At 36.8% G+C, this 24,356-nt stretch overlaps 1 protein-coding gene across 1 annotated transcript in view; it reads left to right on the top strand.

Moving 5' to 3' along the window:
* LOC137297623 (serine-rich adhesin for platelets-like) overlaps positions 1–24,356 on the top strand; it is a 122,592-nt gene that overhangs the window by 5,492 nt on the left and 92,744 nt on the right. The window contains exon 2 of the mRNA XM_067829497.1: positions 5,948–6,034. The gene's annotated coding sequence lies outside the window, so the exon portion shown is untranslated. The remainder of the gene's footprint in view (positions 1–5,947; positions 6,035–24,356) is intronic.

The following is a 24,356-nucleotide window of genomic DNA, read 5'->3' on the forward strand; positions in this document are numbered from 1 at the left end:
GAATAGCAATGTACACTATGTTATTAATGTACTGAGCATGACTGAGACACCAGTCATACCTGTTGCTAGATGTCCAGGACATCCTGTATGTCCGTTGTGGTTACATGAACAACAAAACAAACATTCCCGACTGTTGAACCACTATATGTTATGGATTGTAGTTCTCCCATAGGGAAGTGATGACATTGCCTGAGTATTATTGTTATGTCATCATCATGGCCAGATTGTTAGATGATTGTAATTTTGGGAGCAGTGGCACTGAGACTGCCATACACTTGACATTAAAGTCATTTGACTGTAAGATGTATTTCAGTATATGTAAACATAACCTTGTTTATATGGCATTTCCATGTGATGGCTATTGTCATTGCGTGCACAGTCAATAAATCATTGCTTATTGGATGATATATTTACTGAACTGTCAAAGTGACTATTCTAGGAAAGCCATGGTAAGACAGACCGTTTAGTCCCAATGGCTAATTACCCTTTGTACAGGACACATGGTTACAGTTGCTTTATTGCCTATGACCTGCAAAGGTCGGGGATAGAATAGGCCTTCAGCAACCCATGCTTGCTGCTTGAAAGGCAACTATGCTTGTCATAAGAGGCGACTAACAAGATCCGGTGGTCAGGCTCGCTGATTTGGTTGATACTTGTCATTGGTTGCCAACTGCGCAGATTGATCATGTTGATGCTGGTGCTGTTCATAACTGGATTGTATGGCCCAGACCCGATTATTCATAGACTGCCGTCATATTGCTGGAATGTTGCTGAGTGCAGCGTAAAACTCACTCACTCACTCACTCACTCACTCATTCACTGAATTGCCTTTACATCATAATTACCACCATCATGAGAAAATCAAATGAACATTCAACATCTTTCATAAAAAAATTATAGAAGTATCAAGTTAAGAAAAGTAACATTCCAGAAGTTGATGTAGAACGTCAAACTGTCTTTGCAACTGAATAGTTAAGTGATTAGTTTCATGTCTGCTGAAATGTATCAGATTTCATGTAGTCATTGTATTGAAGCTTATCCTGCCAATCAGTGTGAAATATTAATGCTAATTTTCTTTGTTCACTTCTGTTACATAGCTGTCACAGACACAGACCACAAAGGTTGTAGTGAAAAAGGTAAAGCAGCTAAAGTTGCACATGCTAGACTTCATTGCCTTAATTCTGTCAGGGGAATAGCAGCTTTGGTTCTCTACTGGTGACAAAACAGGTAGCAGTTGGATTCAATCATGTAATGGTTTCATGTTCATTGTGCTTTGTTTGACAGATTTATATGTAGCATTGTATGTTTCAACTGACATGCATGTCTCCATGACTATGTTTGCTGTTTTGTTTTGTTATTTGTTTCTTTTCTTCTAAGACCCAAAACTTAGGGTTGTAGTCATGGTAGTGGTGAAGGATAATTTCTGATTTGGGCATATATTTGCCTTGAAACAGTAATCAAGTTTGTTTCAGTATCAAGAATTGTAGGACATATTTTTTAAGACAGTTATAAGTCTGCAGAATAACACATCATCTTGTTTGGGGTTCAAAATTATTTTGGTAACTGTTACAGTGTTTGCTGTATGAAGAGCCCTGCTTCAGTGGGTGCCGCCTGACCAACATCTTGATCAATTTGTAGGTATAGTCTTTGTATAAGGTACTGGTATCCCCTCACAACAACAAACAAGACAGTCTGTATTTCCTGGTTTATATTTAAGATATTTAGCAGAAAACAGCAGAGTGTTTTGGTGTCTACAATGGACAGTTAGCCACTTTGAAGTACCACTTGTCTGAAGTGAGTTGTGCTCTAGTTTGGAATGTCTACTGTTGTCTAGCCTTGTGCCAACCCTATCAGTTTCTCAATGTCATACAACATACACACGATAAACCCTTCTTACAACATGTACAGACTCACCAACTTAAAATAGAAACAGGAAGACATCACATTGAAGATGAAGATGAAAAAAACATGTTTCTACTGTGAAAAGTCAGTACTAATCCATGTAGAAAATGAATACCACTTTGTAATTATTTGTAATGCGTATTCACCATTCAGGATGAATTATTTAGTAAGTTGTTATTATGAAAATCCAACTTGTAAATAATCCCAATATCAATTATCAAAGTTCATATTTTTTGCATTAAAGCACAGAATGTCACTTAAGTATGTGTGATACATATCTTGTAAGTCTTGCATTCATTATATGTTTTGTAAATTGTGTATTTATTGGCCCTGTGGCCTTGAAAACGTCATGAATAAATGCATGACATACAATTTCAACCTTGCATTTCAGATAAAATTTGTTTGAACATTAGATCTGTCAGTTGAATGAAAAAAAGAGTATTTTACTGATCATACAGTCAAACTTGCACCATTGTGTATTTTTTTTGGTTTACAGGCAGCCAGGTGATACTTATGACGTATTTTCTTGCATCATATTTTCCTTTTGTCCTGTCTAGAATCTTATGAAACAATGACATTAACTATATTATACTAACGTTTGAGGTCTCAATTAAATTTTCCTTGATTGATGGGTATATTGTCAGGTATTGATAGGTACAAGATTACAAAATTGCTAGAATAGGTTTCATAGTTGTGTTATGACAATAGTGCTCACTGCTCCCCATACCTGAAACAGCAAAACAGTTACCAGTTGAAGTGTGACACGTGAAGCAGCGACCTGTGCAGGTTTGAACAGATGTTCATTGATCGTGTCTGTTCTGATACTTTACATCAATAGCTGTGACTGACGCTACATAGTTATGACCATAATATTCTCATTCTAACATATCACCTGTGTTTATTTCAGTTTGGGAATTATCATTGCTATTTTGAAGTGTCACTGATTCTAATGGTACGTTTTGCCTTAATAGTGTTTTGGTGATGTGATACACTGAAAATTACACTTTAGTGATAAACTATTTTGCTTATTTACCACTAAACAAGGACTATTAGGGAGGATTGGGGTAAGGGACGCTTGTGCATTGAAGAAACACGGGAGAATTGAACCCAGACGCCCAGTTTGATGAGCTTTAACTTTAACCATAAGGTGGACCTGGAGTGATTGATCGAATAATCATTCAATTGATCAATCTTGCTCGTATCTGCATTTATCAAAGGCCCCAGGAGACTAATCAATATTCATACGAAACATCACATCACACTTTAGAAAGTATGTTTCTTTTTGTTAGCTTTTTCATATCAAGACATTAACAGTTGCCTTGTCAAATTGCAGTGTAAACAACATACTCGGATGTGTCTCTCAGTTGGAAGTATCCTACATTATCTTATGTATCAGTCAGTGCCTGTTTCCTTTGTACAGTGTTATCATTTTATCCTGTTAAAAAGTGTTATTGCCCACATGATTTTGTAGTGGGTTTAATACCGTTTATGTTTGCTGTTGATTATTGATTGATTACTGATCTCCCATTATTGATCTGCATATTGTGAGTGATACCCAACACTGCTACGCCACTGAATGAAGAATGATTCTGTTTCAGTTTTGTATTACCTTTATTCATTAATCTCAGTATGATTACTACTACACAGCTGATATAAGAGTACACAAATGTTTCTGTATATCTAACAAGTCGTGCAGAGAAACATTACCTCAGCTCAGTATCTTCCCAATTAAAACACAATGACAGCTATAAGATGTTTATTGTTACCTGCACCCGGCGCAACCTGTTACCGAAGGTAACCTGCACCAGCCAGTGCAAGCTGTAAATAACGAAATTGCACCCTGGATCAGTAACATGTTTACCCATTGCACAGTGGATCTGATGTCAAGCAGAGGAAACAGATCTTCATGTAAGCGCGTTCATATATCATGCCTTCCAATACATACACTTTTGTAATGTCCTTGGTCTACCACATGCTGACTGTAGTGACGTCTTGGTAGAATGTCCTTGAAGGGTTGTAAAATGCCCACAAGGAGAATACCACTGGCCCCTTCTACACTATGAGTGTATGTCAGGGGCAGCTTCATGGATCAGACATGCTCCGCCTTGTCTGTACAAACATAGTGTCCATAACATCTTTATAGCAGAATGCATTTCTCTCCTCAGTTATTTGTATGATATCATTGGGAATAGAGATGTTTAACCAAACTTTTTATTAAATACATTGGTACATTATGTAAACATATTATTTAGTCCCATTTACCCCATATTCACTCATTATTTATGCTCATGATCCAAGAATCTTATTATTCATGAAAACCAAACAGTGAGTTGTTTTAAGTGAATGAGATATGAAGAAACTTTATTCATGTGCAGTTGCAACCATTATTGTTTGACTCTAATCAGTGTGAGTGGTATATCCCAGATACACCATGTTTCTAGGTTTGTCAGGGCAGTACCTGTTGAGTTTCTGCCCAATAGTCTGAGACCTACATCACCAGCCGACAGTATGTGACATGACTGAAGTAATGTTCACAGTGGTCCTAAACCAACAGAAAGTGAAGCATTTGTCACTTTGAGGAATGAATACCCTTTAACTACACAAGGGTCCAACAATGGTGTTGTGTAATATGTCAGTGCATGAGATGAATGAGTTTCTAGTTAAGTCCAGGTCAGGAATACTAGAAAAACAAACTCCCAAATTATGGTGAATGTAGATAAAATTCTGCTGTATCTAATCACATGGGCTTTACAGAGGTATGCAAATGTGATCTTTCACCTTAGATGTTTTTTGTGCATGTGATGCAGGTATTATCCACTTCAAAACTTGCTCTGCCTTACCTACATCCAGTAATGATTTCTTAGTGTCCCTTACTACTGGTACACTAAAGATTTATGATATTATAATTGATGTGAAACTGCTCATGATAGCATAAAATATGTCACACTATTGAAGTAACATTTTTTAAGTTATCAGCCAGATTCAAGTTATTTTGCTCATGAATGTTTTTCTGGATTAGCATTGGCGCATAGCTGGTTTGGGTAATATAAGTAATTTCAGAAATTGTTCTAAATTTTGTCAACATGATAATTATATGTCTGGCATTAAATATTTGTTTTGAAGCTAGGATATTCTGCAAAGCAAATTAATGGACTAAAGGACTTTGAAACAATATCAAGCATTTAGTATCATGTAAATATTACTCTTCATTGTTAAATAGGTCACTATTTCCATTGATTGCCGTAATTTCACTGTAAATAAATGAATTAGTGTATTGACATAGAAATTATAGACAAGGTATTGTGTTGGCAGTCATATTATTGATATTGAGTATCGAGAATATTGAGGATAAGTCTCTGAAACTAGAAATGTGTGAGGATTAGTTTGTTTTCAATTCATTTCCAGTCATGAAATTGCCAAGAAAATAATATTATTCTCTCTGTTTGTGTCACATATTCCTCACAAATACTGAAATGCTAAACTAAGAGTTTATGGATTATCATACAAAAGTTGATTTTATGCATGCAATTTGATGAATGAAAAGTAAATGTGGTGTGAACTCTGATGTAAATGTCAGCATTTGTATTAAGGAGCACAAGCAAGCTGCAGATGAAAACATAATGTCACTTTGGGTATAATTTTACAGATGACCTAAACAGACACTATATTCAAAGTGGGTTCATTAAAGAAACCACCCACACGACCTATTTTGCCTGCAGGCATTTCTTCACAACTGATATTGATTGTGTTGATATATTTACTGGCTTACTAGAGTGAGACTAGGGGGGTTCCCAGTGAAGACAACACATCCTCAATTTGCTAAATGCTACCAATTTCAGGTGAACTATTTTAGTGACTATGAGGATTATTTCACCAATGTGTGCCTTTCCTCAGATTGTGGTTCTTCTGTTTCTTTGTGGGCTTGATCAGGTGGGATGGGACAAGTTACCTCGAGACTTGTTTGCTTCAAGACAATGCTTGTATTTTTGCAGTGTTTGACATTCTGGGAGCAATCAGTGAATCTTTGCGCTATGTATCTTTACAGGTTGTGATGATACTAGGACTGTTTGAATTGGCTGTCAGGATACATGTATCACCTCTACCGCTTTGAGATGTCAGCCCATATGCCAAGGTAAGATCTTGAGTTGTGATAATATTTTTGGAGATTCTTTAACCATCTTCTGTCCTGACTTTGGTCATCTGCAGATTAGTTATGGAACTTGTTGAGTTGGAAATTGTGGAAGTCTAACATTACTTTCATAATCATTTTGAATTCTTATAATCTGAAACATAATAGTAGATGCTAGTATTGGAATAGCACCTATTACTCGATTTGAAAATGATCCAAACTTTTATTGATCATTTTCAATTTGTGTTGCTGTTAAACAAAAGCAGATTGTATATTGAAAATATATAATTTGCTGACACCGAACTTGCACAATCTTAGAATAACTTTCTTTCCATTAACAGTGTAAGTATATTGATCAATTCTTGCCAATACTGATTTTCTGTATTAGTTATTGTATTTGGGATTGATCCTGACTACTGGTTTGTTGGTCTTTGTTCTGCAGTTTTGAAGTTGGATATCACACTTGTAGTTTTTTGACTGGCGATGGAACTATTTTTTTAAATGGAATTTTTTGTCAGTGATCAAGTAACTCATTAGCTTCTGCTAATAGAAAATAGATCGCAACGTATTAAAGTGCTCAAAGGTGTCATTAGGGTTTAATGGTACAGTATCTACATACTTGAGAGTTTCTATAATTCGTTCAGTCTTTGCATCATGGTTATGAAGATGAACTCTTAGCTTGCACGCTTGCCTGTGTGATTCCACTTTAGAATCGGTCCTTTGTAATATTTGACGTGCAGGTGGATTGGTGCTGAGACTTGGTTGATTGCATGCCACTATATACCCTGATGGCCATTGTCCATAATATCATAGAATCAATCACCTGTTTGCCTGGTCCAGATTAGTTAAAGGTTGTCGTTATATAGGTGACATATTCACTCTCTTACCGTCTGTGGTTTCTATGTATGCCACCACTTTCATTCTCTAAATTTGGTTCATGCAACACTGCAACCGACTAGCACCAGTGAAGGTCCTGTTTAGAATACTGGCCTTCAGTAGCTCATGCTTGTCATAAGAGACGACTTACTGGATTGTGACTAATGAGATGCTGACGTGGTTGACACATGTCACTGGTTCCCTATTGGCCCGGTTGGTGCCCATGCTGTTGATCACTGGATTGTCTGGTCCTTGCTCGATTATTTACAGACTGCAACCATATAGATGGAATATTGCAGAGAGCAACATAAAACTAAAGTCATTCACTCTCTCACTACAACTGGCCAGTCTCCAGTCAAATCTTGGCATGACTTAAGTTAAAATGGACACTGAAACTAAGGTCATTGGTAAGGTTACTGGTCAAGACTATGGCAGGTGAACAGCTGGTTTACTCTGATGTTGTGACCAGGAAAGTTTGTGAAAGTGTTTCCATCTTTAGATCATTGTACTTTGCAGTGTTCTGTAGGTAGCCCAGTGCTTTGTTTGTATGGTAACGAAAGGCATGATTTCAGTTCTGCCATTGTGCAGCAAGACCTTTCTTTGACTTTGTGTTGCTAAATACTGTGAAAAACAACGCAAATTCTTACTGCATTTGTGAGATATCAGATTGATTTTTATCATTTTTTTAAATTTTTTGAATTGCAAATGTAAATGGTGAAATGTGTGATTGGAATTGAGATGCCGGTCTTGGGTGATGCCGGTCTTGGGTGATGCCACTGTCTCGTAACTGATTTTGATATTAAACTTGTAAATTGATCCCATTTTGAGAATGACTTGAATCTTGAATTGAAGAAAGCTTCTCCAGTTTGGTAAAAGAAACAATATTCTGTCTGCACAGCCAGTAGTAATTAGATCATAGCTGCATAATGGAATCTTTTATATGTTTTAGCCAGAAAATGTGTTTGATCAAAGGGATGAAAATAGTTCTGGCTTAGGATTGAGGCCTATACCAATGCTTACTGTATGTGTGAGTAATGGATTGCTGTGTACATTTGTACAGTTTTAGGTATTGAGGAATATTGTGTAGGGACTATCCGAAACAGATACAATTACTTGCAGTATTCATGCGTTGATGAACTAGTGAGGATATACCAATATATCATGCATGTGTTCACTTCACAGATTGATATCATAATAATATAACCTTGATGAGATGTTCTGTCAGGTCTGCAAGGGGTTGACTGGTGTGTGCCTTTGTAGGTAGAAACCGACAATCATGTTTAAATAATAACACTGTCACCCGTTGTCCTGAGGCTGATTGAATTGAGATATGATTCTGTTCACAGCTTGAAAAAATGTTTTTTACTGCATTATGATCCAGTATCTACCCTTTCAAACATATTAATAATGTATTTTCAGCCATTGTTATTTCTATGTGTACCCATGTGACACTTCAGTATACAGAGTATATGATAATAGCACATTTTACAGTTTGATATATTGTGTGATAATTGTTAGAACTAACTGTAATGTTATGAAACATGTATTGATGTGGATTTCGATGGGGATTCAGTAGGAACATTAATTGTGTTGAAATTTCAGTTACTTTTGTGTGCATTTCTAATTTACTATACTTATTACAAGTAACTGATCTAATTTTATGTATCCAGACTGACTCAGGTGAGTGATAGTGATGTTTGTTCTATGTTGATGTCATAAGGAAACATATACTGTCAATCTTTCTAATCTCCATTTTTCCTGACCTTTATGTTACATTGTGGGCTTTCTGGAAGGTTGAATTAATAGGCTGTGGTTGATCCCTGACACACTAACCTGTCTTACCTCTAAACCAGGAAGCCACATTGATCCCTCAGCTCATTTCAGGGCTTTGTTCATCATTTCAGGTGGCCAGTTGTCAGCATGTTAAAAAACACATGGTGTCGCATGTAAGTCTTTAGTGTATGATGGTGAGTGTTAGGATATGCATCACTGCTTTCCTGGCCTGGTCTGATAGATGCAGTGACACATCACACTGATGTATGAATGTGGATAGTACTGGATACATTTTGTTTGTGTCAGGATGAAATAACTGGAATGAGGAAACATCTTGCAATGTATGTAAGTAGATTAACATGAATTTTCATGAAAGCTTAGGAATGGTTGTCTAGAACATTTAACATTACTTTCTGTTGAATTGTTTTGTCTAAAGTTGATTTTGTCTGTGCCTTTTAATAAGTTTGCCAGCTGTAATCATCTGTACATGCGGAGAGAAATGTAATGGAGGTAGGCTGATATTTGTCACAGTCAAGCATGGCTACTCTCTACATCTAAGATGACATTTGACAATGGGCTGTACATTTAGTAACATTTTTGAGTGCATTCTGGCTTTACATACTGCCAGTATATCAGTGACCTGATTTACTGAACCTGTTATATGTCAATACAATGAATGAATGTCAGCCAGAAGATACCATAGGCATAATTGCTCTTTTTGGACAGGTGCACATTGTACTGTAGATGGTTTGAATATTGTTGTATTGCAAATTTTTAATGAGGCGTGTCTCAGTTTCAGTTAGTTGAGTAACATAGTAGAAGATGTTCAAGTTGTAGGGTCCCTAGAATTTGGCATAAATTTGACCGAATCCTTCATAAATCGAAATCAAGGAATATTGAGGTTCTCATTCGTGTATAGATAAATATTGTGTGTGAAAACACATGTTTCTTGTGTATCAAACTTAAGTATGCATAGTCCTTCTATAGGCTGCTTTTGATATGTAATTTCACTAGTAGGCTACAAAAATTGTCTACTGTCTAGATGCTAGTTAATGATGAACATAGTCATCCTACAAGCAAATGTCCATAGTACTTTCTCAAGTCTTCTTCATTAATGTTAATTTCTCATGCTGAAATATGTCAGTAATCTAGGATGATCTTCGCAATTAGCTCTTTTTTGCTCACTCACTCACTTCAGGAAGTTTTGAATGATACTATACTTCAAAAAGACTTGATCTGATCTATGGTGAATGGCCATTTTACTAGGTAGAACCTGAGAAGCCAGCCTTCATCGGTACAATGGTCTGTAATGTCCGCTGTGTATCGATACTTCCTGTGAATATTGTGAAAGGTAGAGGAAGTGGAACTGAGTCAACAGGTGACAACTCAACGACAGCAGCACACCTGAAGGAAACTATTGTGTTAGGCAGAGGAGGGAACTTGGCATTAGCCAAACACACCGATCTCACGTTTCATCATCAAGATAAATAATGCACCTTGTCTTCACTGTTTTGTTAGACTATGTTGCATTCACATTCATCCTAAATTAGATAACAGTTTTTAAATCTTGAGGCCTAGGGAAGTCTTTTTGTGAAATAATTTTATGAAGGTTATTTTTTGAGGTTTGAAGGTATTTTGTTGGTAGGGAGGCTGAATGCTATTTAGTCAGATTTAGATGTTTTCTTATGTAACAACTTTAAAAAACAATGAGGAAAGTAAGGACTAAGATGTAGATTAGTAGTGCAAGTGATTGCCGGTCATACTGCCGCCTCGGTCCAAATCCACACATGGGCACAATGTGTGGAGCAGAATGTATCAACCATGACAATAGACATGCACAAGAGTTATCATCAAGTAGACATCTGGGCTTTGGTGGTATTGACTAATCATGTTTCTCAGGGTATTTATGTTGTAAGATAAGATGTGTTACATAGTCAGAACTATGGTGGAGTGGTTTGCCATTAGGTAGTTGTTTCATTCATTCATGGCCTCCGTAGCCAGGAGACTGAAGGTAATGAAGCAGAAGGTGTGTGTTCAGCTGACCCCACTTCACCAATGGTCATCTTATCCTGTTTGGCCAGTATCAGACATGGAGCTTGTTCCCACAGACCAGAAGCAGATAGTCTGCCAACTGTGATTAGTGCTATCACCATCTACAACCTATACACTGATAACAAAATGGCTCAGTGAGTTAATGTGATTGGGTCTTCACTTCACTTCACCATTTCCAGACCTACTGCCAGTTTCCTTGGTTTCACATTTGTTTTCAAGGGATATGAGCATGCTGACAGGGTACAGTGTGATGGCCTTCCACAAATATATTGGCTCATTTTATAAATCAAAAACACGAAGAGAAATGATTGTTTCTTTCCATGCCACACATGTGATCACTCACTCACTCACTCACTCACTCACTCACTCACTCACTCACTCACTCACTCACTCACTCACTCACTCACTCACTCACTCACTCACTCACTCTTTGTAGCATGTTTATATATCTGGGTAACACCAATCATTGGATGCTACATTTTCTTCAACTTTCCAAGGAAATGCTGAAGTGCTGTGTAAACATTGGCAGGATTTGATTGATGAAAAGGATTATCAGCCTCTGGTGGGAAGCACACCATTCTGAAGGTTAACTGTAGATCAAATGAATAAATCAGTCATGTTTCTTTGGTCAACTTAGAGCCAGTGTCTTTAACATAGACTTCCTGTCGCTAATGCATTTTGTTGCATCGACCGAAATATGATGCTGCGATTTACTTTTATGTGCAGGAGGTGTCCTTCCAGAAGGTAAATCAATAGGTTATTGTGCTAACAGGAAGAGAGTATGAAACAGTGTGCCAATATATTGATTATTGCTTTATCTCATATCTCTCTTGAGGCTGACTAAGGGCTATTGCTTTTCTTGGGCTTCTTGGAGAGACTGCATCTATAGCAAAGGCTAATCGAGTATTTTGTGATGTCAGTTTATGGTGGAACACAATATGGTGGTCAGGAGGTGTAGAAGTGGTAATTGATAATCAATGGCAATGTGATTTGACTGGATTCTCAGGAGGTAACCTTCAGACTTGAGGGCATCTTGATCATCATGTTATTGAAATCAGAGTTCTTTCCTTTTTGTCCTGTCCTGTATTTGCCCAATCACTTATTGCTGATGCAGCATAAATACATGGTTTGTCTTTACAGCTGTGAACACTTGAGGTACATGTACCAATCAGATGGTGCTTGTGTTGAGTATGTTTCATAAGCTGCAGGTGTGGCAGTTTTGATATATTTTTCATGATTTTGTCCTTGACATATGTATATAAATCTTAGTAGACAATCCAGTGATTGACAGTGTGATTTGTAATAATAAGTGCATTTATATAGCACCCTTTATTCAGTCACCAAGTGGTTGCTCATGGCACTGATTCATATATATATATATATACATACATATATAGATATATAGATAGGACTGCAGTTCTCTCTGTGGCCTCCCTTTACAGCATGCATAAACCTCGTATTACCCAGAATGTCATAATTAAATGAAGATACATGTATGGATAGATATATATCAAATACCTTTTATCAGGAAACACAATTTTCCTATAAAACCAAAGCACAGATGTGAGCAGTGTGAACATGCATTTAGAGGTCACACAAAGGCTACAAAATGAACTAGGTAGGAGAACAAGACCACCAACACCTTTGGAAGACAGTCTGTAGTCAATGTTCAGTCCTTGAGGATAAAGAACACTGTTTCATGTATTGTACTACATATTCAGAAGTAAGGTGCTACTTATTTAACTCCCTTTAACCTCAAAATGATAAATTTCAAAATCTTACAACAGAAAAATTTAACCTCGTGTTTACAAATAATCAACTAAATAGTAAGAAATAATTTGTTACCATATGCATAGCTTCAAACAAATATAGAAGATTTCTTGTTTGTCCTAGGCCATTATTACGCACATTATATCATGTCTTGTTAGTGTGATTCATGATATATCTTGTTTATATAACATCAAGCATCTAACTGTTATAAAGATCATCTATGTGTCAAAGAATATTGCCACTGTTCTTATGAAATGCTGTGCAATAAACAATGTTACCTTATGTTTTCAAGCACAGATTCAATATCAGACAAGAGGTCATTGTTATTTCATATTATTATTGAATTAACTTAAACCTACTTGAGGGAATCTGCTTGAACAGGTTTAAACTTCCATATCAAATAACTTGGAATATGTTGTTTTGTGATCAAGTTTAAGGTTAATTTTATAACCATTTTAGTCACAGAAATTGCTGAGGGCATTTGCAAACATAATGTCCTTGCAAATATCCATTTCTTCTGCTAGTAAATGCTTTCAAATATTTAGTTTATGGCTTCACATTGTGGTGCACACTGCCACAGTTGACAATGTTAACTGAAGACAAATGTTGAAATAAACAGCAATATGTCAATTTTTTGCTTATATTGAAGATAGTGGTATGATCAATAAATGTACCATTACAAAGACGTGTAAGTCATGGTGAGTTTAAATGTATCATTAATTATTCTCATGACAAATATTGCCTAAGTCAATATTGTTATGTGATCTTGTACCTTTGAAGTGTCATACAATAACACAATTCACAACACATCTTTGTTGACAGTCATCCTTTTTGCTTGTGCCAGATCTCTTTCATCATCTCCTGTGTGAACTTCAAAGACCATCAGAGTCCTCCTAAGTGCAATGTGAAACAGAACACTATTACCTGTTAAAGACAGTCCAAACACTGTGACAGTTACACAACATGCAGCAGCTGTCAAGTATATATGATGTTCTTAAACATTTACACTCCTCACTGATGATGTAGGCTTTTCCTGGATACATGTTTATTTCAAGGTCAGATATGGATTTCAGAAGGTGGAGTGATATGCAAGTCTCACACTGACAGCATCACATTAATCAATACTGTGATGGTTGAGGTGAGAAATGATCGATCTATATGTATGGAGAGAGACATTTGTGACAGGAGCTGTTACTCTGGAATGTGTGCTGTTCTCCTACAGATCACATTTGTGTAATCATTCATTTCTATTGACCTTGTGCAGTAAAACTTCTGCTACAACATTACAGGTAAGAGTTATGATCGTGACAATACAACTAGTGACTTGGTGATAATGCTGAAATTAAGGAAGTTGTTGTGGCAGTGTTAACAATGTTGGGATGATGGATTCTGTGCAAGAGAGTCGATGAGAAACTGTGTGCTGTTTGTAATTGTTATGTCACAAATTGGAGCAGTGTTTGTTAGATGTTTTAATGGAAAACACAGCATGTTTTAACAGTTAAGTCAGCATACCTATACATTTTCCAACAACAGTGGAAGCTGTAGTCACGATTTTCAAAATCAATAACAGCTTGTCCATAAAAACTGTCAGGTTGCAGTTTGTGTTCTGTACTTGAAGAGCTATTACTTTACACTTTGGTGATGATGACATGTTGTAATTGGAGACATATAGAAATTCAAATTGTGGGTTTTACAATTGTAATTGAACACTGATAAATTCTAAACCTGTTCATGAGTATACAAACTCATCTGGTTCCCGTGAAAATTTGTAAATGTCTTGATAATGCTGCATGATGTGTGTATGTACCACTGCATGATATATGTATGTACCACTGCATGATATACGTATGTACCACTGGATGATATACATATGTACCACTGCTTGATCAGTATTATGTTTAGAGAAAATAACAAATGAGCAGCTTCTAAAATTCTTCAGATGGTGATAAATATTGTTGAATGAACACTCCCCAAGCTCCTATGTGACTTCATCACACTCTAGTAAAGATTCAACTGAAAGTTTCTTTAGCAGCCCATGCTTAGTATGAAAGGTATGGGTGGTCGGTCTCACTGACTTGGTTCATGTGTCGCCTCCTATTTTGATTCTGATTCGAATCACTTGATTGTCTTGTTCAGACAAATGGTTACATATGCATCATTTTTGTTTGAAAATCTCTTGTGGCCCTGATAACATGAAGTCTATGATGCAGTCAGTTAGCATTATGTTTCATTACATATCCTGCTAGCCACAGAAGTTGTCTGGCGAAATTATTGCCTGACTTACAGTAAAACAAATACACTGTATTTCTTTTTGACCGTGTTGACAGACACATCTCTTATTGCATCATCAGGGTAAACAAATGGATAATGGAAAGTCAAAACCTTAATTGTCTGTGCATGCACAATGTGTTTGGTGTACATGTTTTCAGTCAGTCAAAGATATAATGCCAGCACGATTTTCTTATTATCATCCTGCTGACAAAAGCATTCATGTCCATCCCATTACTGTTGTGTACATCAAAGGGACATTCAGGTAAATTGCCTGTTTTATGACATCGATGTGTATTATCATGTCCTCTGTTTGTTAAAACATTGTTAGTGAAAAGTCACAGCATGGTTTATCATACAGAAAATCTAACTCTGTTTTTTGAGATCATTTGAGGTTCATGGATTGTACAAAAGTGACACAATCTTCTATTGCACTCTTTGTGTACAAAGAATGTCATAATTTAGGATTAAACTAACTCCGAATATTTTTCTCCCTTCTGAAGAATCATTCCTAATGAACCTTTTTCTCTGCTCAGAGTTGTGGTGTTGTATTGTCAACAACTCGCAGGGTGGACTTAAGTGGGTGAAATTAGTTCTGTTTCACAAAGCTATCTTAGTGCTATGACTATTTGTAAGATGTAGAGGTATGATTGCTATGAGAAAAGTTATGAGAACTTAGACTTACAAGAACTTTGGGAAACGGGGCTTGTATGGTTGTTGTAAGGGCTGACTTATACTTCATTTAGTTGTGACTTCTTCTGTGTCGTCATGATGAAGTGATGGTGATCGTTGATCATACTTTCTGCTTCACTCGCTCCATATTTCATTTCAAGGCATCCATGGTGCTGCAAGATAATGGGTGTTTTACAACATTCACACACTCACTTTGACTAACAACTTAGTCTCTGAAATGAACATATTTTACTGAAAAAAGTTCATAGTAAAAAAAAATAACATAATGAAATGGAACCCTGAGGTTTTTTATTTTGAGAAGCTAAGGGAATCTAGTCTAGCCACATTTTCTAGACTTGCATGGACTTTCTTGGATATTATTGCTTTAGGGTCTGTACGAGAGACTAACACTGTCACTCACTCTACATGTGTTAAAACCTGTTAGTCCCGTCAGCTATAACAAATCCCATATAAATTATTTCAATTAACAATTTTACAAATTTATTAAACATAGTACACGGTATTGACTTTTAGGTTTACAATTGTTTCCATTCTACCTGTAAACCTTCAAATGTTGGGTTTCATTTCGAATGTAATACACGTCTATTAACTAACCAAACAAATCCTTCTATTTAAGACCACATGCTTTGAATTCATATTTTCCTACTACTACAGTGAGGAAAGCCATTGCACTTGAGGCGAAACAAACTATGGGCCAGATAAGACATGCGGAGGAACATGTCCCAAGTGGCTCTTGAATGAACTTCCACAAGACATGCTATCAGACTTAACATGCTGCAGGTATTTGCTTCAACTGACAAAAATAATTATTTTGGAAAGTCTGAAGCCATGTTCTTGAAGACAAAGAACACTACCTGATGTTTCTAATATTCATGTTCCTAAAAGTGACTTTTATATTTCAAACAGATTTTTTAGGTCATGTCCCCTTAGGCCAAATTGTCGTAGCATATATCTAGCATATATCGTGTTTGACAGCTTGGAAAACCTTTAGCAAACCATGTGAAAAGTTTGATGAAAATTATGGACGGTAATTGCAGTAATTGCAACAGTAATAGTCTTTGTCAGTTGTCAAGAGCTGTCAGTAATGTGGTGTTCTTAAAACAGAGGCCGTGAGTGGCAGATTGTCATGCCTACTACTTTAACCATAAGGCTTAATATTTCACTGAGGGAGGAGGCCAGTATACATCAGTGTTTGAAATTAAGCATGTAAGACAAGAGGTTCATGGCATGTCCCTACCGCTAGTAAGACAGATGGTCTTAGTTGAAAAGTTATGAAAGCTCATGGGTTCTTGGTATATCCCAACTACAAGTAAGGCAGATGGTCTTAGTTTGAAATTAAACATGAAAGACAAGGGATGCTTGGTATATGCCTACTGCTATGAAGACAAATAGTCCGCTAGAATCACATACTTCAACATGATACCTGAAGGATACCAACGTCCCCCTTAATACTGACCTCTGAATCATAATGTAGAATTTAAAACCAGAGGTTGGATCTGCTTTTAGTATCCTGAGATGAATCTTAGTCACAATTCACCAGGAAAAAAGAATGCACTTCATGTCCTCGGTCATGTTGATAATTTACGTCTCAGATGTCTGCTGTGAACAGTGACTTGGTACTAATATTATTTCACTCAATATGCTTGCATGTGAAGATCTAATATATGGACTTGAAATACTTTGCTTATTGTCAACACTGTTTTGGTGAAGGTTCTCCTACGTCAGTCACGCCATTGATGATGTAGGTGCATGCAAGGGTAATCACGGTATATTGGTATGCTTTATAGTACATCTGTGTGAGTATTTGTCATGTTGTCACATATCAATACTGCCAGTTTATTACCTGTTGACTTGACAGGATTTACTGATGACTGTGATTGCTAGTCTGTAGCTACCAGAGGAATACCTTGACGAAGTTGGAGTATATGAAGTAAGTGACAGTTGCTCTCTGTGCGCAGTGTTGCTCATCACAGGGAATGTGAATCAAGGCCAACTCGTACAAATCATTTATCATACTCATATTTGTATTATGTGTGAAAGGAGGAGTTGGCTATGATTTCCCATATATGATGTTGGTCCTGTCATTTGTGCATGCTGGCTGTGTGCTTGAAAGTGCTGTGGCTTCAATATTACTATATGCTACAAATGGTTTATGTTTTACATGATAACCTTCAGCATTCGGGGTATGGATGCAAGTGTCACGTCTTAAGATGGCAGGAATTGTGAGTGATAGAGATTCAGATTCATGGTGAGTGAAATGTTAAAAGTAGTGAACATTAAACATGAAACAAATTCAATTTTCTTCCCAAATATCCAAGCCCAACAAAATGGAATACTGAATGATTACAACGAAGATGTGAACAATAAGATACTGAAATGGGATGTGAAACACAAGTAGATCAAGTAAATGTTCACTTTCTGTGATTTGATCTATTGGCTTGATCATGTTGATAAGTATGATTCATCACAATGTCTACATCCTGCATCATAACTAACATCACTTCCATTAAGTAGTGTTATGTTTTTGTAGAACAACAGCAATTAAAACAAGTATCTATACATCTTTTATAGAATTGTGGAAAGTATGATTAAGAATTCATTAGAATTTTCAACAAGGGCATATTTTCTCTGTTCAGGAGACATCAAGACTGCACTGAGTGAACTATAGATGTGCACACATGTTGTCTAATAAGGAGCCGTGAGTCTAGCTCCGTTATGCTACTGCTGGTTACAACAGATGCAATGCATGATGGGTGTATCGTGTTGAAGGCGAGACAGACCTTGTGCCACACAAATGACATGACTAATTTGTTTTACTTCCTGAAATCTGTTATAATATTTTTGAGATAAAATTATTAAGTGTAATATTGATTAAACTGGTTACAGAGCTTCTTGAGACACTAGTTTGCAGGTCAGCAGCACTGTTGTCTATTGGTTGGAGATATAAAATACAAGATACAAGATATTTTATTGCACAGACATTGCATATAGAAATAGTGACAATATTTCAGAAACTGCTTTAAACAAGATATATAGTAAGTGAAAGTAACAATACATGTCATATTAATACAATTGTGTATAAAGACCTTGGACAATCTAGAGATCCTCTTCAATTGTTTGAAGCTGTATGTATGATAGCAGATTATTTCTATGCTAGCTGGTTCATTGCATGTAAACAGGAAGTAAAATCTTTGTAATATTCAGACTATCTATACAATGTCTGAACAGATCCAGATTATCTGTTCATTATGTACAAACTGCTATGTCATGTGCACAGGCCATTTGTACTTAGTTTGACTATTTGTATGTCGAAAATGTCTATTGATACTCAAAGATTCCTGATTCAAGATCAACTCTGTATACAAGGGCCTAGATTGCCGAAGCTTTCTTAGTGCAAAGATAGTTGTGCCATTCATTAACATTAACTTGTGACTTATCACTATCTTACAGCTAAGGGAGCTTCGAAAATCTAGGCCCTGGTTGGTGTACGTCGACTACGCATATCAGTTCTGATTATATGTACCGGTACTTCAGATGTGTACAGATTCCAATTACATGTACTAAACTAACACCATGACTGTTTGCAAAGATAATTTTAATTAATAATGTTATTTAACATTTCAGATTAATGGTTTGAATTGGCATACTGCAACCAGTTATTGTTACCATCAGGATGTGGCATGAGGGATGTTCTATGACGCCTTATTGTGTGTATAGGTCACCTATCATCTCATGATATTTTAGTGCTTATTTTGAGTACAGCAACAATACTGTTGATGTGGAGACTCAGTGGAACCACGTCCTCACTTCAGCTTTCTCTGAACAAGCCCACATTGGCTTGTGTGGTGTTGGAGAGGTTCAGTTTCTCTCTCTGAAGAATGCCCTCTAGCATGATGTACAACACTATTTTGGAGCTTCCCTGAAACTGCAGGATTTCCTCTGGCCAAGGTTTAGAGTTTATATTTTCTGAAGCAATGTAGGTATGGGCTGTTTCTGGATTCCTGACGGCAGTCATCAATTAGAAATCCCTCTTTAACACTTCTGTCTCGTTAGCTGGTGAAGAGGTCTCTGCCTAAATGCTCTGTCTGATGGTCAGATTTTTCTTTTAAGTCGGAAACATGTCGTCACCTTCACGTGGGAAAAGGTCCTCAGGGTCTGTAGTAGATAAAAACTAGATTGGTCTCTACTCCTGTCCCGCCATATTGATTGGGTTGCGAGCCGGACACTCTTTGCAAATTGGTTAGTTTTGCAGTGTGAGGACAATCCAGAACCCAACTATGAATTCTTGGTTGAAACGAAGTTTAGTTGTGCTACGACTGTGATTTCATAATCAATCATAACTGATGATGTGGTATTTAAAGTCACATTGATTCAAACACAACACAAGTCTGTCACAGGAATGCTTTTTTATGTTATTGTATAATGAGTTTGGAATTTACATGACAATACCCTTTTGGTAGTTGAGGAAACCAAAACTACAAGGCAAGTTGTTGGATTCTGACTATATGATAAGGGTGTGTTTGTGAATCTATCACTGTGTTGGATTCTGACTGTATGACAAGGGTGTGTTTGTGAATCACTCACATGATAATACCAGTGAAGAGGTGAACAGATCTTGATCCCCTAGCTGTCACAAATATATACAAAGGCAAGTCATTTGTATACTTGAAAAGATACAATGCATTGTTTTGTGATTAATTTGATCTTTATCATGACGTAGTTGGTTTTCTGTTGGTTGTTTTCATCCAGGGCCAGCAGAAGTACCACATGCCTTGCAGTTATTAAAAGGTAGAAACCTTATGGGCAGATTAGTCACACAAATTGCTTATAATAAACATAAAGCTGTAAGAAATAACAAGTCATATTAACATACTAGATGCGATGACATGAGCCTCTTTAATTAGTTATTAAAACTGAAGCCAGATAATAAAAATAGTTTAGGTAGAGGCAGATTTTGTCCATGTTACTTTTTAAACCACACTTGATGGCATCTGTTTTAAGTTACTGTTGACAGATCTGCTTCACAAGAAGCATAGCTGCTGTGTTATATACAGTGTATGTCATCAAAGAAATATTAAGAAGGGAACATGCATAGATATTCTTTGACTTCAGGTTCTAGGCTGTACTAAATTTTTTATGACTTAAAGAAAACACAACTATGTAATATCATTTATTGTATATATATGTTTGTTCATATCAACATGACAGAACAGAACTCTTATGTCATGGACTGTTTTGTAGTTTTGATCATTTTGAAAATGTGACGAAGTGGCCAGTTAATTGTTTAACTGTTTAGCCTACATATACAATTGTTGCCTTAATGAGTGAGAATTAAATTCCCTCGGGTTACACATACATGCTCCACCTTTGTTGAAATAAACAAGAACACAGTGAGGTAATTCAGTTCATGATGAGAATCTTTTATGTTTTCCTATCAAAAAGCAATTATTGGGTTGTATTATAAAAGGATGTATTAAGATAGCCTGTGGTCTTGTCAGTGTGACTGTGCCTTTATCTCGTGTTATGCAATGCTACAGACCACATCCCCCTGTTTCCGCTTTCTGATTTACTTTAAACTGTTTTTGATGCTAATGGTATCCTCGTGGTCATTACTGAAGATAGGTCAGAGGAACCTGTCAGGAGCTATTGTTTGTGGGATCAACTGGTTCTTGTTGAAGATCAGTCAAGTGAGTCGATTTTTTCAATCAGTGATGTAGGTGGCAGACAAGGTCGTACTCCTGGTTCACATTGGACACTGGATACTGTCTGTGTTGCATTAATAGGATTAGGAATACCATGTCAGAAGGAGGTATGTGTTGACTATCTGATTCTGTGATGATGCCCATGTTGCTATTGGGAAGATACATGAATCATATTTTTTGAGGGGAGTTTCTGGATATGTTCCTTCTTAGTTTCTTGCTCGTTTGTAGATTCTTGGCATGGATATTGCTTTTAAGATTTGTAAGAGTGTTTGTCCCTAAATACTTAGCTTGTATGATGTAGTATATCGTTTTTAAATCTTATAAGGAACATCACATGGTTTGCAGTGTCAGTTTCTTGGCAGTGTTAAACTTTTAAGAGTCTATTTTGAGGAAATTACAAATAGGAACCATTTGTAGAACATACTTTGATTGGTAAAGCCATTCCTCACTTGGGTACATCCAAACACTTTGTTTGATTTTTTAGTGTGTTTAGACATTAATGATTCAGGACTGCATGGGTGTCCCCAGCGTGTAGAATACTGCAGTTTGCTGTGCAGTGTTGTATTATATTATATTAGAAAAGTGTGATAAGGGTTTGAATCCTGATCTGCCCTGTGTTCTAGGTTTATCGGCAACATTCTGTTGTCACATCATTTGTTGAGTGAGTGAGTGAGTAGCTATGGTTTTTCAAACACTAGACTATTCTGCTGTCCAATTTCACTAAGGACTTTCCTCATTGTAAAGTTGATTTGCAGTATATAACTGTCACATATTGTAGCAGTGTTGAATGTGGTGTTACACCCAGCCTACTTCCTCAATATTGATTCAGACAGGCAACATCTTTCCCATACTTTGTACCAGAAAAGCCTTGCATGACAAGTTACAATACAAGTTGTTAACAGTCCACCTTACAAATGTAATCCAACGAACATGACTTATCCACTCATACTATTCACACATCATGTCTACAAGTTCTGTTGAGGCTTGGATTCAACAACAGATCCATGTAGTTCCTGCCGGAGCATTCTTCTGGTGCCTTCCCTGGCCTGTCCTTCATTCCCCACCCCCCACAGCTCCAATGTCGCCTGTTTGATCTCCAGACATCAGTAAATACAATACACTAGGGGGTGGGGACCAGGAATGCCGTATTTCGATATCAGAGGCTTCACCCCAGTGCTCCACCCTTCCATAGAGGTTCAGGTGAAAGTTGATTGCAGGGTCATGTAGGAAATATTTTTGGTTGTGCTCGTAAACATGAGCAGGCATTCTCACCTATCATACATACTCTTAAAGAAACACAATGGATGGGGCCCTGTTGTAATACATAATGATTTCAAAAAGGTTTGGTTTTGGCTTTGACAATGAATAGCAGATTTAACAAGTACATACAAAGAATCAGTAGTTCTGTGTCAGTGTAGGTGTTGAAGTGTCAAGGTGTAAACTGATTGATTGCTGCTGTGAGGCTTTGGTCTGATGAGTTTACACTAGTATGGCATTATTCCACTGTAAGAAACTTAAATTGTATCACAATATTCAGAATATTTTAGGATAGATGAAGATATGTGTTTTCAGTGTGTTTTAGTATGAATTATCATACCATATTGATCTTACTCATAAGAACAATAAATTGGAAGTCAAAGAGGTATCTTTACTAGCTTCCTCTTTTGCACCAGTCACTGGTTCTCTATGTCTACCTTGTGTTTGAAATTAAGAAGGTTTGCTGAAGTTTATTCCTATGGTATTTCTATGTGAAGTCCACCGTGTAAGATTTAGCATTAGTGTTTGGCCAACACTACTTTGACTTTCATGCTTGTTTTCAAAACTGTTTACCAATGTTAATATGATTCTGCAGTTAAACAAGTTTTGAGTAATTTGTCAAGAGTTAAAAGACCTTGAGTTGCCCAGTTGTCCCAACCTGTGCAGAGCTGCATTCCTTGGGCAGACCAGTTACCAATAAATCATAGTTTGCCATACCCATGCTTGTGGGTGTCAGCAGAGGGATAAATATCTGAGACATTCTTCACTCTGGGCTTCCTAAAAGGTATACTAAAATAAGCCATGATAGAACTGGAATACTGTTCAAAGCAGTGTTACGCTGAACATACTCTGTCACTTATAGGAGCTGACCAATTGTGAATCGGTGTGCCCTAACATTATGGATCAATGCTGATGCTATAAACCACTGGTTTACTTGGCCCAGATTTCATTCCTTCACAGGCCATTCATAATGTATCTTAATATCACAGACTTTGCTAAAAACAACATTCACGAACTCCCTTGTTAAGTCTTGAACAAATACTAAAGGGGGAAATTCTGTTTGATGTAGAAATTACGACAAAAAAGGTAGAAAGTGATGTTACCTTCGGCAAACATTCCGTCTAAGACCAAATAAAAGCTGAAGGTGAATATTTTTTTTTAAACATCCCCCCTTCCAAATGAAAACAAATGTCTAAACCTAGTATATATGTCCATACATTGTCTGGAACAGTGTTTGGAAGGAAAATATTGATGCTGGAAAGGATGTGAAAAACAATAAGCAGACACTATTTATGATTAGTCTGCCAAGATAACATTTTAAATAAGCCAATATGCACCCCGCCCAGAGGCTCTCTTTAGCTGGGCTTTGTAGAAAGTGATCATTACCAGAGGGTTGAGGTCTGGAGATGGGTGTCGAGGCCTGGATATGGGTGTTAGTCTTAATATCTAGGGAGAAATTGCTTGTCAGTTTCATACCTGTCACTGAGGTTGCGTATACCAATTTATACTTAAGTTTCAGTTGAAGAACAGAGTCTGATGGCCTCCAAAAATGATAAAAGTCAGTCAGTGCATCTTTGTCTGTTAAGTCAACAGTAACTTGGAGCTGGGTATGTGAAATGGTAGATAACACTTCTAAAATTACTGGATTGGAATTCTAAAACTTGATTGACATCTTAAAATTAGCTTTCTTTGATTCACCACAAATGACATAAGAAGCAATCGAGCTGATGAAACTGAGAATACATACAATATGGTGATGACACCAGGTGTTGGTTAAAGTGGTAAAAGGGTAGGCATCTTCTGCTTCCTGCAGTAATCCCACTGACGCAGTTTGCTGTGAAGAGTTTGTTACCTGATGCTGCAGAGCAGTGCTCCTGCAAGATGATGGCAGCCTGTAAACAAATACTATTTGATACCACTGTATCTATTTATAC

Source organism: Haliotis asinina, chromosome 10 (genome assembly GCF_037392515.1).
Source record: "Haliotis asinina isolate JCU_RB_2024 chromosome 10, JCU_Hal_asi_v2, whole genome shotgun sequence".
Taxonomy (NCBI): domain Eukaryota; kingdom Metazoa; phylum Mollusca; class Gastropoda; order Lepetellida; family Haliotidae; genus Haliotis; species Haliotis asinina.